Source organism: Malaclemys terrapin, chromosome 8 (genome assembly GCF_027887155.1).
Source record: "Malaclemys terrapin pileata isolate rMalTer1 chromosome 8, rMalTer1.hap1, whole genome shotgun sequence".
NCBI lineage: Eukaryota > Metazoa > Chordata > Testudines > Emydidae > Malaclemys > Malaclemys terrapin.
This window is the reverse complement of record NC_071512.1, coordinates 55,361,294-55,377,076: the sequence shown is the minus strand read 5'-3', so window position 1 is coordinate 55,377,076 and position 15,783 is coordinate 55,361,294.

The following is a 15,783-nucleotide window of genomic DNA, read 5'->3' as shown; positions in this document are numbered from 1 at the left end:
CACTAAGTAATATAGTGACTGGGTATTTCTTATTATAGACTTGATGGCGTTCAGTATAACTCAACATGTGGTTTAGATTCTTCATTTAAATTACTTTCTACAGCAACATGACCAACAACAAGAAGAGCTGAGTGAACTATTTGTTTCAAATAATACTAGTTGCCAATTTAGCGTCTTTTTGCAGAGCAATTTGGCCATGAACCAACCTGGATTTTCTTCACATGTGTTCATTAGTAGTAATGATTCACCAGATCGTTGGGATAAATAATTTTCAGATTGTGGGTTTTTCAGATTGTCGACTGTTTGCTCTTCATTATTTGTGGTGTGTGGTTGGTCGCCTGAATCACATGGCATTGTTTCTGCTTACTGAAAAAGTTTGTCCTCCAATCAGCAACAGAATAACAAATAGTACTAACTAATGCATTTCCAGCCTGAAATTTCAGGCAAATAATCATTCTTGGTAAATCTGCGAAACTGTAACTAAAAGTTCCCTAGTGCATGTTAACATAGCGCTGTTTAACACATTGGTGCACTTTAGAAATCACACCCCTGTTAAGCGCACATTGCTGCCTCGCGTAGCCAAGCCCTTATGGTTGTAACCCTTGTCCTTCCTCCACCCTTTGCTTGTCATCCCTTACTGTCTAAATACACCCCTATCTTGCGAATGCTTATGCGACTCTTTAAATTTACTCATGTGAGTAGTCACACTGAAATCAATGGGGCTGCTCACAGGAGTAAGTTAAGGAGGTGCAGAATCAGGGCCAAAGACTGTAAGCTCTTTGGCCAGAGACCTGTCCTTAAGTGCTGGGAAAGACCATGTACGTCTATGACAACATAGAAATGAGGGCCCGTGGTCAGGAATCAAGACCAGTAGCTGAGCTAGTCTCCAGCCAACTTGCAAGTTGCCTGATTGTCCATGACACCTGATTGGCTGGAGGGACCAGTAGTCTGGGTATTAAGCCATAGCAGCAGCTCACTGGCTGCTCAATGCTCACACCCATCACTGTGATGTCTTTTGGGTTTCTGCCTTACACCCAGCCTTGCCTTAGTCATGGCCCTGCCTTGAACCCCTCCTTGCTTGTTACCCTGCTCACTCCAGTTCCTGACCTCCGGTTTGACCCTTGGCTCTGGCTACCAACTACTAACTCCAGCTCAGACCCTGGTTCTGACACTTGATTCCTGACGCCTGCTCTGACCACTAGGCTAAACCACCCTCATCCCAGTCATCTGACACCCACTCAGTCCTGTTCATATTGACATTTGACCTGTATTAAGAAACTTAACATGGTTTTAAAGTGACTCACATTAAAAAATTCTAAAATTTTACAGCCATGCAGGAGCCCTTCTAGGCGGCGAGTCTCACACCAGTTTCGGTTTTGGATCCTATTTGTCTTAAACCCATTTAGCTGTAAGTGTACACAAGGGTTTGTGGATTTTACTAAAGATCTGCTAAAGTGTCATGTAATGCAATCCAACAATACACAGTGGCTTTGCCTACTACAATACCTAATTTATTATATCAACTGGTGGCAAACTTTCCAATGACTACTGAGAACCATTCTCTTGGCTCTGGAAAGAAGCGTGATGGCAGGAATGATGACCCTGTGGCTGAAAAAAGGTGATGCCCTTAAGCAACCAGGTTCCATTTCTAGCTCTGGCACTGACTTGCTGTATGACCTTGGGCAAGTCATTTAATCTTTCTGTGGCTCAGTTTCCCTTCTGTAAGATGAAGACATTAACTTTTCCTTACTGTCTTGTCTACATAGACTGTACCCTGTCCAGGGCAGTGTAGCCTGATTGGTAAAACTGGAGACAGAGGGCCCTGGTCCCTGAAGGGGCTGTCATTGAGGAGACAGCAGGGGAAAGGAGATGTGGAGAGTTAGACTGGAAGCAACTCAGCCATGTGGCCAGTTTAGCCTGCATTCAGCTGCACTCTTAGCAAATGAATCAGGCAGTCTCTTAATCTGTGCATGTACAGCACCTAGCACAATGGGTGCCTTAACTGTAAGAGAACGAATAATAATGTGAGTGACTGTGGCTGGGCTGAGGAACTTGTCATATCCAACAAGGGGAAACCAGCGGGAGAGGAATCATGCCCAGATTCACACAGGTAAGATCCTTTATCCCCTTCTTATGCATTCCCATGCAATAAAGCAGATAATGCTGGGAGTGGGCTGAATCAGAGATATCTCCTCTCAAACAGCGGGGGAAGGGGGGGGGTCCTCTTCTCAATCAGAAAGCAAAAGGAACCCCCTGAGAAAAGGAAGGTGGTGGAAAGAAATTGGGAACTGAAGAGGACAACATTGACCATGATCCCATCAAAGCAGATTAGGTTAGCTCCCCTGTGTTTCTAAAGGCTTTTGTAACACCACTAGTAAGCTGGTGTACTTCAAGAATCTGAAGTAAAATCCTAGCCCTAGTAAAATCAATGGGTGATTTGCAATTGACTTCAGCAGGTCTAGGATATCACCCTGATCAGTTACTAATTAAAGGCAAGGAAGACTCTAAAGCAGTGAGCCACTGAGGAAACCAGTTTGTAGGATGAGAATGCTTCTTGAAAGGCAGGGAAGATGTCATTCAGAGTTTCCCCGAGGGAACAGATCTGTGTAATAGGCGTGGCTGGATGGCAAAGTGCTAAAAAGATATACCTGGGACTGCTGTTCTTCTTGGAACCTTTGCAAAACAAGTCAAAGCCTAGGAGTAATTCATTAATGGGAAGAACAATAACTGCCTCAGAGTCCTTAGACATCAAAGCTTCCATTGTCTTTCTGGTTTTTAGTTGTTGTTAACCAGGTAGGCTTTGAGCAGGGGGTTGGACTAGATGGCTTCCTGAGGTCCCTTCCAACCCTGATCTTCTATGATTAATTCAATGTAGTTGCTGGTTTCATGGTACTGGATTTTATGGCTCTTAATTGCATTTCCAGTCCTTATTCTGCTCACCCAGTGTACTGGGTTGGAGCTGCGTATTACTCCAAGCTGTGGATGTGTCAGCTCTCAGACAGTAAGCAGGCTTTAGTTGGCTCAGTACTTGCATGGTTTACAAAAGGAATAATACCTAGCTCACTTTTCAGTAGTAGATCTCAAAGTGCTTTACAAAGGGGGTCAGTACTATTATCTGTATTTTACATATGGGGAAACTCAGGCACAGGGTAATGAAGAATCATGCCCAACATGCAGGGCACTGGCCCATTTCAGTGGTCTACCCACTAGGCCACATGGCATCCAGGCTTTCTGTTCAGGCCAACTTTTGGTTTGGCTAATTACCCATCTAAAATCTTCTCTATGGTTCTAACTAGGAACAGTCTTTATTTGCCTGTTCTAACCCTATCTCATAGTATGTAGCCACCCACCAATGAAGGGCTAAGTGATCCTGTAATGCCATATAGTTTATATAATCCGTTAATAAAGTTTGAAGTGCCACAAGATCCATTGTGACGCATGTGAGATTTCACCAGGCCAAAGGGCATGTTCTCTTTTATTGCTTTAGTGTAGATTCGATTGCCCCTTTGGATTTGAGGCCCAAAAAGCTGGACATGTCCGGGAAAATCCGGACGTATGGTAACCCTAATGTTAGTCTGTATCAGCAAAAAGAATGAGGAGTCCTTGTGGTACCTTAGAGACTAACAAATTTATTTGAGCATAAGCTTTTGTGGGCTAAAACCCACTTCATCAGATGCATGCAGTGGAAAATACAGTAGGAAGATCTATATATACACAGAGAACATGAAAAAATGGGGGTTGCCATACCAACTCTAACGAGACTAATCAATTAAGGTGGGCTATTAGCAGCAAGAGGAAAAAAAACTTTTGTAGTGATAATCAGGATAGCTCATGTCAAACAGCTGACAAGAAGGTGTGAGTAACAGTAGGGGGAAAATTAGCCTGAGGAAATAGTTTTTACTTTATGTAATGACTCATCCACTCTCAGTCTTTATTCAAGCCTAATTTAATGGTGTCCAGTTTGCACTGTGTGCCTTCTGTCTGCTGCTGGTGCATATGTATTCTCTCTGCTCTAGATGCTCAGAGATGGTGGAGTGCTGTGCTGGAGGAAGGAGGGCACAAGAGACATAACAGGCAGGCAGGAGAAAAGGTGAGAGGGAATAACAGAAAGCAGCAGGAGCTGCAGGGAGAGAGAGGAGGAGGAGCCTCTTATGTACCTCTCTAGCACCCCCAGGAGCCTGGACTGATTAACACCAGCTTCTCAGGGAGTTTCTGGTTTCCTGCTGCTTCCCTGAACTAGGGTTACCATACGTCCTGCAGCTCCCCCCAGACACCTCAGCTGCACAGCTGAAGAGCGGAGCTGCCGCCGAGCTACCAGCTTCACGGTTTGCCGGGCAGCCCCCAGACCCTGTGCCCCTAGCTGGGCGCTTCCCCTCCCAGACTCCGGCTGCGTTGGGGAAGCGCCTGGCCCAGGGAGCAGGGTCTGGAGGTCTGGGGGCTGCCTGGCAAACCGTGAAAGCTGGTAGCGCTCGGGCAGCCCTTTTTGTGTGGCTGGGAGGGAGGAGGAGGAGGGGGAATGCAGGGCGCTCAGGGGAAGAAGCGGAGTTGGGGCGGGGGCAGGGCCAGGGCCCCGTGTAGTGTCCTCTTTTTAAAAACTTTTAATATGGTAACCCTACCTGAACCCACTTGAGGAGAACAGGCAGTCAACTGAAGTAGTAGGAGCCAGTTAGGCCCTTAAGACGCTGATATCTTCCCTCACTCAGGCTCTGCTACCAGCCTGATTATTTGTCCCCTTCAACTGAGTGGTGAGAACCACTATAGCTGGCACAGAACAGCAGTCATGAGTGAAAGAAGAAAACGCCCCTCTGGGGCAGCATTCAGAAAAAGAAAGAAAGCAAAGGAAGCTTTTCTATCTAAGCAGGAAGGAGCTCTCCTGAGATCCATAGACACAAATGTTCACGGTGAGCCTTCCGGCCCCAGTGAGGATGTGAGTGGTGAGGAGAGGCCTGATCTTCCAGTTAGTCAGAGTGCAGGTGATCTGGCAGCTACTGCAGCATCCATATCTCCATCTCAAATGTATGTAACCATGCACATTCCTGAAGAAAAGTGTAGATCAGAGAAGAGTGTGGTGGAGGCGCAAGAAACAGCTGCTACTGAGTTTAGTTCCTTAGGTCTAGATGATTCAGGACTGTGGACCCACTTGAGCAATAGCCTGGGGGACTTCCTTTTACTGCATGGGCTACAGCAAGTGAAAGTTCATTTTCATAGAATATCAGGGACCTCAGGAGATCATCTAGTCCAACCCCCTGCTCAAAACTGGACTAATCCCCAGACAGATTTTTGCCCCAGAACCCTAAATGGCCCCCTCAAAGATTGAGCTCACAACCCTGGGTTTAGCAGTCCAATGCACAAACCACTGAGCTGTTCCCCAAAGACAATGAAAATAGAAGTTTCCATCCAACACATTACTGGCGTGAAATCCCCAATGGTGACAAAGTGGAGAGGCCATGGCTTATGTACTAAAAAACCCAGAATGCTGCATACTGTTTTTGTTGCAAACTCTTCCAGTCTAATGTTCCAGCCACATTGGGTTCTACAGGAACAGAGGACTGGAAAAATCTGGCTAGAAATCTGGAATGCCATGAGAAGGCAGCAAATCACCAGAGAGCATTCCATAGGTGGAAGGAGCTTGAGATGAGACTAAGGTTAAAGACCACCATACATGAGCCGCATCAAGAGAAGATTGTATCAGAGTCTCTTTACTGGCAAAATGTTCTGAAAAGGCTCATTGCCACTGTGAGAATGCTTGCTACCCAAAACCTAGCACTGTGTGGCTCTTCAGATCAGCTGTATGTGCCAAACAATGGAAACTTCCTTAAAATTGTGAAGCTGATGGCTGAGTTTGATGCTGTACTCCAGGAGCATCTAAGAAGAGTCACCGCTCAAGAAATGTACACACACCTTGGAAAAACAATTCAAAATGAGATCATACAATTACTGGCAACAAATGTCAAACAGATTGTGGCAGATCTGAAGTCAGCAAGATATTACTCTTATTCTGGACTGCACACCTGACATCAGCCATATGGAACACATGACTTTAATGGTGCGTTTTGTAACAGAACCTAGTGAAAATGTCCTGCAATGGTGCCTGTCAGAGCATTTTCTAGACTTTGACATTGATGATACTACAGGAGCTGGTATGACAAATGTGCTTCTTAAAAAGCTGGAAAATACAAGAATTGTGATAGCCCTGACCTCTTGTGTCAGCTACGATAATGGTGCCAACATGAGAGGAAAGAACAGACACACAGTGCAGACACGGATTCGAGAGTTAAACCCTCAAGCTTTTTTTTTTTGTCCCATGCAGTTCTCATTCATTGAACTTGGTGGTCAGTGATGCAGCATCAGCTTCTAGTGAGGCTGCTGAATTTTTTAAATTTAATTCAAAGGATCTATGTATTTTTCTGTGCATCAACTCATCATTAGCAAATTTTGAAGCAACATCTGGGAACATCCTCTCTGACTGAAACCACTGAGTGCCACATGATGGGGAAAGTCAAGTGGAGGCAATAAAGCCTATCAAACACCGAATTGGGAAGATGGATGATGCCATAGTTGCCATTATGGAGGATAATGCTATGACAGGAACTGTTCATGGGAGAACAGTGGCAGAGGGAAATGGAATCAACAGAAACATACATAACTTCAAATTTCTGGGTGGCTTAGTGTTGTGGCATGACGTACTGTTTGAAATAGATATTGTAAGCAAGGGACTCCAAGATGTATCTGGAGCAATGGAACAACTGGACAAAGCAAAGCAAAGTCATACCTACAGTCTTAACGGTCAGCAGGGCCGGCTCCAGGCACCAGCTTCTCAAGCAGGTGCTTGGGGCGGCCGTTCCGGACAGGGGCGGCAGTTCCAGGTATTCGGCGGCAATTCGGCGGAGGGTCCGTCACTCTGCCTGGGAGTGAAGGACCTCCCGCCGAATTGCCGCCGCAGATCGCGATCGCGGCTTTTTGTTTTGGTTTTGGCTGCTTACTCTGGAGCCGGCCCTGACGGTCAGATTAGGGATTTCAAAATGTTCTGAAGAGTGCACAGAAGTTGGCAGAGGAACTTCACACTGAAGCTATTTTCCCACCCATTCAAGAATACATGAGTCACCGAAGAAGACAGTTTGATTATGAGGCATGGGATAATCCCATGAGAGACCCCAAACAACAATTCAAAGTTGAATTCTTCAACTGTATTGCACAATCTAGCACCTGGTTAAAGAACATTTCATGCAGCTCAAGGGACACAGCAGTATATTTGGGATGTTATATGATATTCCAAAACTCCTCACTATACCTGAAGAAGACCTACACCAGCAATGCAGGGCACTAGAGATAGTGACACATGTTGACACGCGTGATATTGATGCGAGTGATTTAGGTGATGAGCTGAAAGCCCTTTCAAGAAACATTTCAGCAGGATCAACTCCAAAGGCTGTTCTGGAATATATGTGCACAAATAAGATGACTACCCTCTTTCCAAATGCTTTTGTTGCTCTGCGCATACTTCAAACACTTCTTGTAATAGTTGCCAGTGGAGAACACAACTTCTCCAAGCTGAAGTTAATAAAAGCACTTCTACCCATCAAGTGTCCGTCACACAACATGGTGGTGCCGACCCCTGCTGGACAGTCTCCACTGCATGTCTCTTTGCAGCACTGGATCACTGAATGCTGTTCGTAGTGCTTAGAATAAGCCTCACTGAGCTGCTGTGCCGGACACTGGCAGTTCAGCATCAGGATGGGTTTGATGAATATACTGGCTAAGCTGTTCAGAACTGCATTTCATTGAATGGAAATACACTGAAAGGCAATAGGGCAGGACTCGGGGAAGTGAGCTCCTCAGTGATCCCAGCCATATGTGTGGAAAGCTTTAGGGCTCTAGTCACAACTGCAGCCCCTTACTAAAATGCTGATGAAAGGGCAGAGAAAACTACTTCATTTGTTTAATTGCTTTGATTTTTATTTTGAAACCAGTTCAAAACTTAAAACTCTCCCTTGCTGCAATGCCTAAAAACACCCTTGACAACGATTAGGCTGGGGGTGTGCTGACATCACTGCCTGTCATGCTGCACAGTTTGTCTGGATCCACGAGATGGTAAGTTCTTTGGGGGCAGGGCCCTTCTTTTTGTTCTGTGTTTGTGCTCCTAGGTGCTATGGTAATACACTCTATAAATTATATATAGCTACAGGATTGAGGACCATGCAGAATCCTCAAGCTGGAAGCAGATTTTAGAACCTTTAAAGCCCTAAAGGTGAGCCCACTCTAAATCAGTGGCTTCAGCCCTGGTTTCATTGAGAAATTAGCCACCCTACATGCACTGAAAGAAGCAATCAACCAAGTGGTTGGAGAGAATGGAGACTTTAACTCTGAATATCTTGCGTCTTGTTAATACCAAGAAGAGAGCTAAGATTCTAGTAATTTGATTTTTTTTTTTTTCTATATCCAATGACCGTATAACCTTGGCATGTGGTGAGCTATTCAAATAGCCGGGGGCTGCTTGGGACTCTTTGTACAGTGGGCATTTATTAAACATAAATCATGTTTATTGTCCATGATAAACAGTAACTAATGCTGCTATCAAAAGATTAGGTTCCTGCCAGGTGGACAGAACAGTTTCAGGTTTCTGTCACCATCTCCGCCCTTCACATAATCCTCATACCCTTATTGTTTTCTTTCTGGTCTGCTAGGTAAAGCTGTGCAAACTCATGATGCTGTAGAATCCAATGGCATGTTGTCACTGGGCAAAGTAGTTTTCAATCCGAAAGCCAATTATCAATAATTGTCTGCAGCAACATCTTAGTGTTTTAGGTGCTTTCCAGATATTCAAGAAGGGATGATCCCTGTCTCAAGGAGCTCCCAGACTAAGGAAGGATAGATTAAAAGAAAAGTAATTTAGAAAAGGGGAACAGTAAAGGTATTTACTATCCAGCTAAACAGGATTCACCGTAGAGCTCACAGCAGAATGGATTTTTAAGAGACTTAAAAAAAAAATCCCTGGAAACCTTGCCCAAAATGCAAACTGAACTCCAGACAAACAGAGGTTTGACAAAGTTCAGGTAACTTGGACATTTCTTTTGCATATTCATGGTGTCTCTGTTTTCAGAGCCTGTCAGAGGAAAATGGCTGAACTATTTCTTGTATCCTTTTTGGAGAGCGTGTTCTCATGAGCTTTCCTGCCCAATATGGCAGACCCAGGAGGATCTGATTGTTCAGCTAAGTTTCTGAATGTGGCAGGGCAGGGGTAAAACCTCCTTTAAAGCCCTGCCAAAATGCTGGCTGCAGTCAGGGCCGGTGCTACCATTAAGGCAAACTAGGCGGTTGCCTAGGGCTCCAAGATTTGGGGGTGCCAAAAAGCGGTGCCCCCAATTTTTTTTTACAGCGTTCCTACGCCCCCTCCCCGAGCGCACGGTCGCCGCTCCACTTCTCCCGCCTCCCAGGCTTGCAGCACCAATCAGCTGTTTGGCGCCACAAGCCTGGGAGGGGAGGAGAATTAGAGTGAGGGCGGTGTGCTTGGGGAGGAGGTGGAGCAGAGGTGAGCTGGGGTTGGGAGCTGCTGCACGGCTCCCCGGTGGGGGGAGCTGCTGTGGGGGGTGGAGCCTCAAGGCAGGTGGAGGGGGGGGGAGCTGTCGGGGGGGCACCTCAGGGAAGAGGGGGGCAGGGTGCAAGGTGGAAGTTTCGCACCCTAGGCGAAATTTCCTTGCACCAGCCCTGGCTGCAGTCTGCTCTCTGGCCAGGAGGCCAGGGTAGAGACACAGGTATTCAGCAGTGGGCCCAGCTGCAAGCCCTAATCAGGGCTGGCTCAGAGGAGCATGCTGAGTTGAGTGTTGACAGCTGGGCTGAGGCACGGGAGGGCTATAAAAACCCTGAACAAACCTCAGTGAGGAGGCTAGACTGGGAGGAGAGGGGAGGGGAGGGGAGTATCCCTGTTCCCTTACCAAAGAGGGAAACCTCAAAGGCAGGAGACCTTGGGGAGGATCTGTGGGGCGCTAGCTGTTGGGAGACCAAGGAACTGCACAAATGCTGTAAATAAAGACACTTGGGTGATCCAGCCAAAGAAGGTGTGGAAGACTCTGTTATACCAGCCAAACACAGGGTGCAGGCACAAAAGGGGGAGAGCCTGCACTGACCCTGTGACGCTGAACTTGTGGGACTGATCTGATCCAACCCTCGAGAGAGTGGTCCATCTCTAGTCAAGAAAGGATGCTGGCAGATCTGACAATGCTTGGCATATTTTTCCAATTCTCAGACTAACTTTAAGTTGAAGTTAAGGTTGCAAACATGGATCAGCAATTTTAGGGGAAAGGCATCCAGAGAGCATTGATGGTTTGTGAAGACACTAATAGGAAATTCTAAATTAACCAAAAGCCTCTAAGTATTAGAAAATATGGAAAGGAGAGTCCATGCTTGGTTCAGAGACTTCTGTGGAGCTCGTGAGTTTAACTTGCTATGCTAAGGGCTTTAGAGAGCACGCAGGCTTTGACTGCCTGGTCTTCGAAGTCCTTTGAGGGATTTACTGAACGGCTAGTGCAAAGCAGCTAGTTCAGCAGCATGGGATTATTCTGAAGTGCGTAAGACTGTGGATCTGTGAAAATAGCAGCAGAGCTCACAAACTGGGACTCCTAGGGGCTACTGCATTACAAATAATAAATAACCAGCTACTGAGAGGCTCAAAAGTCCATAGCAAATAAATACATTTGTAACCAAATCAAACTCTCTCTTAAATACTCCAAACATAGGCTTTCATCAAAGATAAATGATTAAAATAAATGTTTTAATATAACCTACCAGAACTATATCATATCAGGCAAATAGCCGTGACAATTCATAACCGGCAAACCCCTCTCGCTGTCTGATTGCCATATCCCTGCAACACCTCATCACCCCAAAATTCTCCTGTGGCAAGAGATCGCAAGTAAGCAATTGGGGGCCAGACCCGCGCCCCCCCCACATACACACGCACTGGTGTAAAGTGATGTAGCTCCCTTGACTTTAGTGAAGCTGTGCTGGTATAGACTAGCGGAGGAACCTGACTCTAGCATACCAGAGTTGGTTTTCGGGAAGGGAAGTGGGAGAGACAAAGGTTGAGTTAAGTCAGGCTAATAATGAAAGGCTAATTATAATGTGTAACCTTCAGGCCAGATCCCGAGGGGTGTTGAACCCACACTGAGGTCAGTAAGTGAGGCCATTGACTGTGGCCATTGACTTCAGCAGAGCGAGGTCGATTTTACACCAGCTGAGGATTGGGCCCTTCATAATCTCTTAGGAGGATCAGGCCCTTATCTATGGACCTCTTATCTGCTGCTGCCTTCTTATTCCTTTTAAACCTCTTCCCTATCCCTTCCTCTCTTTGTTTCTCTCCTGTTTTCTTTCCACCCCAGCCCCCTTGCCACTACCATTATTTCCTGATGTAAGAGTGTCAGATCAGTCAGCCTTGGGAGCGGCTCAACTGTCTGGGACCCCCACCCGGCTCTGAACACCCAACCCTGCTTTACACTCCTGAACAAATAGCCCCAGTCAGGGACTGCAGAAAAGTTAAGCATGATCTTGTTTTTCTCTTCACACAGAGCTTCACTCAGGCTGGCACGGCCAGGTCATTTTCCTTTCATAAGCTCCATTATGTAACCCTCACCCTGAGTGGTGACATGGTGTCAGGTTGGAATTCAGAGCGAGGGAGAGAAAGGAAGGACCAGCATTCTTGTGCTGCTGGGTTTAATCTCTGCCACCAGGCACATTTAATTCACCGGGAGCAGTTAAATGGCTGTGCTTGGAGATTTCTAATCTCTCCTGCATGTGCCCATCACAGGTGTAGGCTGGGCATGTGGCTTTGAGTTTGGTTTTTATCCCTGACTGCCTTCAGCAGCTTTCATTTTTCTACAGCTGTAACAATACTTGGCCCATATACAGCACCACTCTTCCTAGGATCTTTTCACCAATGCCGTTCATTAAGCTTCACAATGCACCTGTGACTTAGGTTAGTCTGCTTAGAAAGCTGAGGCGCAGGGAGGTTAAGGGACTTGCCCAGAGTGAAGCAGCAGATCAGTGGCAGAGGTTGGAATGGAACCCAGAATTCCTAAGTTCCTGATCCTTGCTTTAACAGTTGGGCACACTGCTGCTCGCACAGAGCCAGATTCATGCCTGCACCAGTGCTAGCATGGAGGGGAGCCAGCTTGCGTTGTCCCAGTGAAGGCTTAGTCAGCCCAGCCCTAACTTGTGCCCCAATGGATCTTCTGGAGCTTTGCAGGGGTGCGGAATTGCCAGGATGCAGTTGCTGTGACCTCACCTGTCCCCAATGTACCAGATCTCTAATGTGGCCCACTCCTACTCCACTTTCCTACTCCCCCTGCCTGCCCTGGAATGCCACGTGTCCCCAGAGCTGTTGCCACAGAGGGGGCCTGGATCTGATAGAGCTGATTCTGCACCAAGGTGTAGGGGCCGTATGCTCCAGGGCTATTCCCCAGCAGGCCTGGGTAAACACAGCCTTGCTCTGTTTGCTTCCTTCACTCCCACACCTGGATGCTGCCTTCACCACCGTGTGCTGGTAACAAGAAGGGCAGGCTGGCCAATCCCAGGCAGTTTCTCTTGGTAGAAGGAGCAATTCTTGTTAGTCCCTTACCTCCTGCCCTTCAGCTCCTGGTCTCCAGTGAGTGGCCAGGCCAGGCTAGGCAGTGACCTACAGGAAATGAGCCAGTGATCTCAGCCCAGCTCCCAGGGGCAGCTGTGTGCACATCACAGAAATCACAACCACAACTAAGGGTACGTCTTCACTTACCGGAGGGTCTGGTTAAGACGCGATAGATCGATCCCGGAAGTGCTCGCCGTCGACGCCAGTACTCCAGCTCAGCGAGAGGAGTACGCGGCATCGACGGGGGAGCCTGCCTGCCGCGTCTGGACCCGTGGTAAGTTCGGACTAAGGTACTTCGAATTCGGCTACATTATTAACGTAGCTGAATTTGCGTACCTTAGTCCGAAGTGGGGACTTAGTGGGGACCAGGCCTTATACTGAGTCAGTCTCAATTCAGCAGATTAGGCTGGATAGGCCTCACTATCTCTCTCCCATTGCCAGAAAAGGTCCATCTCTCCAGTTGAGTGTAGGTACATCGGCAGAGTATGTGAAAGTAGAACGAATTATATTATAAAAATAGAATAGATTAAAGAAATGCTGTATGTTCCTTTAAGCAGGAATAAGGAATGTTGAAATATAGTTGTCAGGAAGAGAAACATTAAGGTATGAAACAATGGGTCCACTTAAGCTAATGGTGGGACATTAACAGGAGATCGGTAATAGTTAGTAAGGAAACAAGATATGTATGTCTAGCCCCAGGTAAACTTATCAGTTCTGCTTCCTTTTGTTATCTTGTTAAGTTCGCGCCCTTTTATCTGTATAAATAAGATAGTTTGAGTCTTGCATGGTGCTCACATTATCTGGGTGTAGTAGCAGAGCACTTTGCTAATAAACAGTTGTCTGACAAATTGTGAGTCCCGAGTCTGACTTTGACAATTAGAGGGGAAGAAGTTTGCACTGCCAGTGCCTATTCCGTACAGTAGTCCATTCTGTAGATTAATAGGAGACTTCAGACTCCAGAGCTAAATTCACTTTAAAAAGTATTAAAATGAAAATCTGATTTCCACACAACATGGGATTCTCCAGGCCTTGTTTTAAATTGTACGCTTTCATGCCAGGTTGAGACTTCAAACATGCAAATGTGGTCTGTGTGGATGCTGCCTTGTTGATTGTGTGCTGCCAAGGTGTTTTTGGCTTCCTGAGTCCAGGAAGTCCTTGGAAATCAGACCTGGCTCAGGGGTGAAGATGGACTGGAGAGGATAGAGAGCACATCCCTGGAAGGTTTCCCTAGTTCTCCATTAGGATCTAGGTAGGGATGCTTGGATATAGATAATTCATGATCTAAAGTACTGTAGGGTTTCGAATCTATCCTCTAAACCCACACAAAGAACAATCCACTTGAGCCAGAGGCCTTCCCCCATCTAGTGAAAGTGACAAGTTCTTGAGTGAGCTATCAAGCTAAGTGGATAACAATGTTTAGGATTCTCTCTGTGTTGTCGGGAGATTGTCATCCATTAAGAAGCTGGTCTGGGGATTGTGAGGCCATCTGTCTGTCTTGAAATTTGCAGAGCAGTACTTTAGTCTACAGGATAGTTGAAAGCCATGAATTTATTTGTAGCAACTCGTGTTGCGTAGCAGACCTCAAAACAGGGTGACCTTGCCTCAACACTACAGCGCAGCATCACAGCCCCTCCTGCATGACAAAGCCCGAAACATGAAAGCTGATGATTAATTTGCTCAATTTCCCATCTTTATTTTTGTGGTCAGCAGCTTTTGCCAAGATCTTAGTGTCAATTCTTGGAGCAAAAGTGGTTCTGACCGTTGTTGTTCCCTTGCACAGATGCCGTTCCTTTCTGCAATGGGGTAGGTACCCCACACAGGAAATGAAAGACTTAATTGGGGACAGAGAGCAATCGGTGCACTTGGTTGCACCTGGAAAGTGGGACAGGTCTAAGTCAAGATGAAGCCCAGCTGGGGGGTGAGCATAAAGGAAGGAAGCACAGCTGAGAAAGGGGAAAAAAAATCTGCCCTCCCTACTCTGCTTGCTAGTATGTAGGGGAAAGGCCTAGAGAGAGGCAGATCTACAGTAAGCCGGGGGGGGCTGCGGGAAAAGGCCTTGAAAGAAGGCGAAGTGAGGAAGAAGTCCAGGGAGGCAACAAGGAGGCTGAGGGAATAGCCGCTGTTCTCCAAAGGGTCCCTGGACAGAGAAGAGTGGGGGCCTGGGTTTTCCTACCCATCCACTGGAAAAGGTGGTGCAAAAACTCCCTGCCGCAAAGGGAAGATGGACTATTGAGTTTGGAGCCAGGCCTCCAGGGAGGAAGCCCTGGGTGGCGTCGCTCTGCACAGGAGCTGGAGAACAATCTGGCAGAGCCACAGAAGGCGGGAAGAACGTGTACAGGTGCAAGCCCAGATGGGGGCAAAAAATGAAGTTGCCTGAGTTTAGTTTATTGGGTTCTTTGCTTACCCTGGAAAGGGCAGGACTAAATGTGACTTAGCTGGAGAGCTGAGTCCTGAGAAGAAGCGGAGCACTGGAGTGTCTGTCAGCAGGGGATGCTATGAGGAGAGCCTGCTACACCATGCCCGGCCATGAGGAAGCCACTGCTTAGTGTCCTCTTCTACGCTCACATGCAACTGTTACGTGAGCATTCAGGTCAGCACTGCCATGCTGTAGCATGTGGATCTCTTGGAAGATTTGCACTAAGAGGTGGCTATTTCAGCCTGGAAGGTTTTTGTATGAAGAGCTCTAAATACGTGGGCTCCTCCTGGATGTCCCCTCAGGCTGCCCTGCACATGATCCCTTGCCTTAGTTTCCCTCTTGATTCCTCAAATAAATGCAGTACAGCCTTCAAAGTATATAAATAGCCCTTTTTGCAAGGTTCATTGGCTTCCAAAAGTCCCATGCCCATAAACCTGAATTGCCACCCCCCAGCACAGTCTAAACAGTACTTAAACTCAGATTCCAAAGCCAGAAAAAACCCCATTGATCATCTCATCTGACCTCCTGCATAACACAGGCTATAGCTCCTGCCGCCTCTTTGGCAGTAATCCCTCCGCTAAGAACAGCGGTTCTCAAACTTTGGTACTGGTGACCCCTTTCACACAGCAAGCCTCTGAGTGCGACCCCTCCCCGCCTTATAAATTAAAAACACTTGTTTATATTTAACACTATAATAAATGTTGGCGAAGCAGGGTTTGAGGTGGAGGCTGACAGCTCACAACCCCTC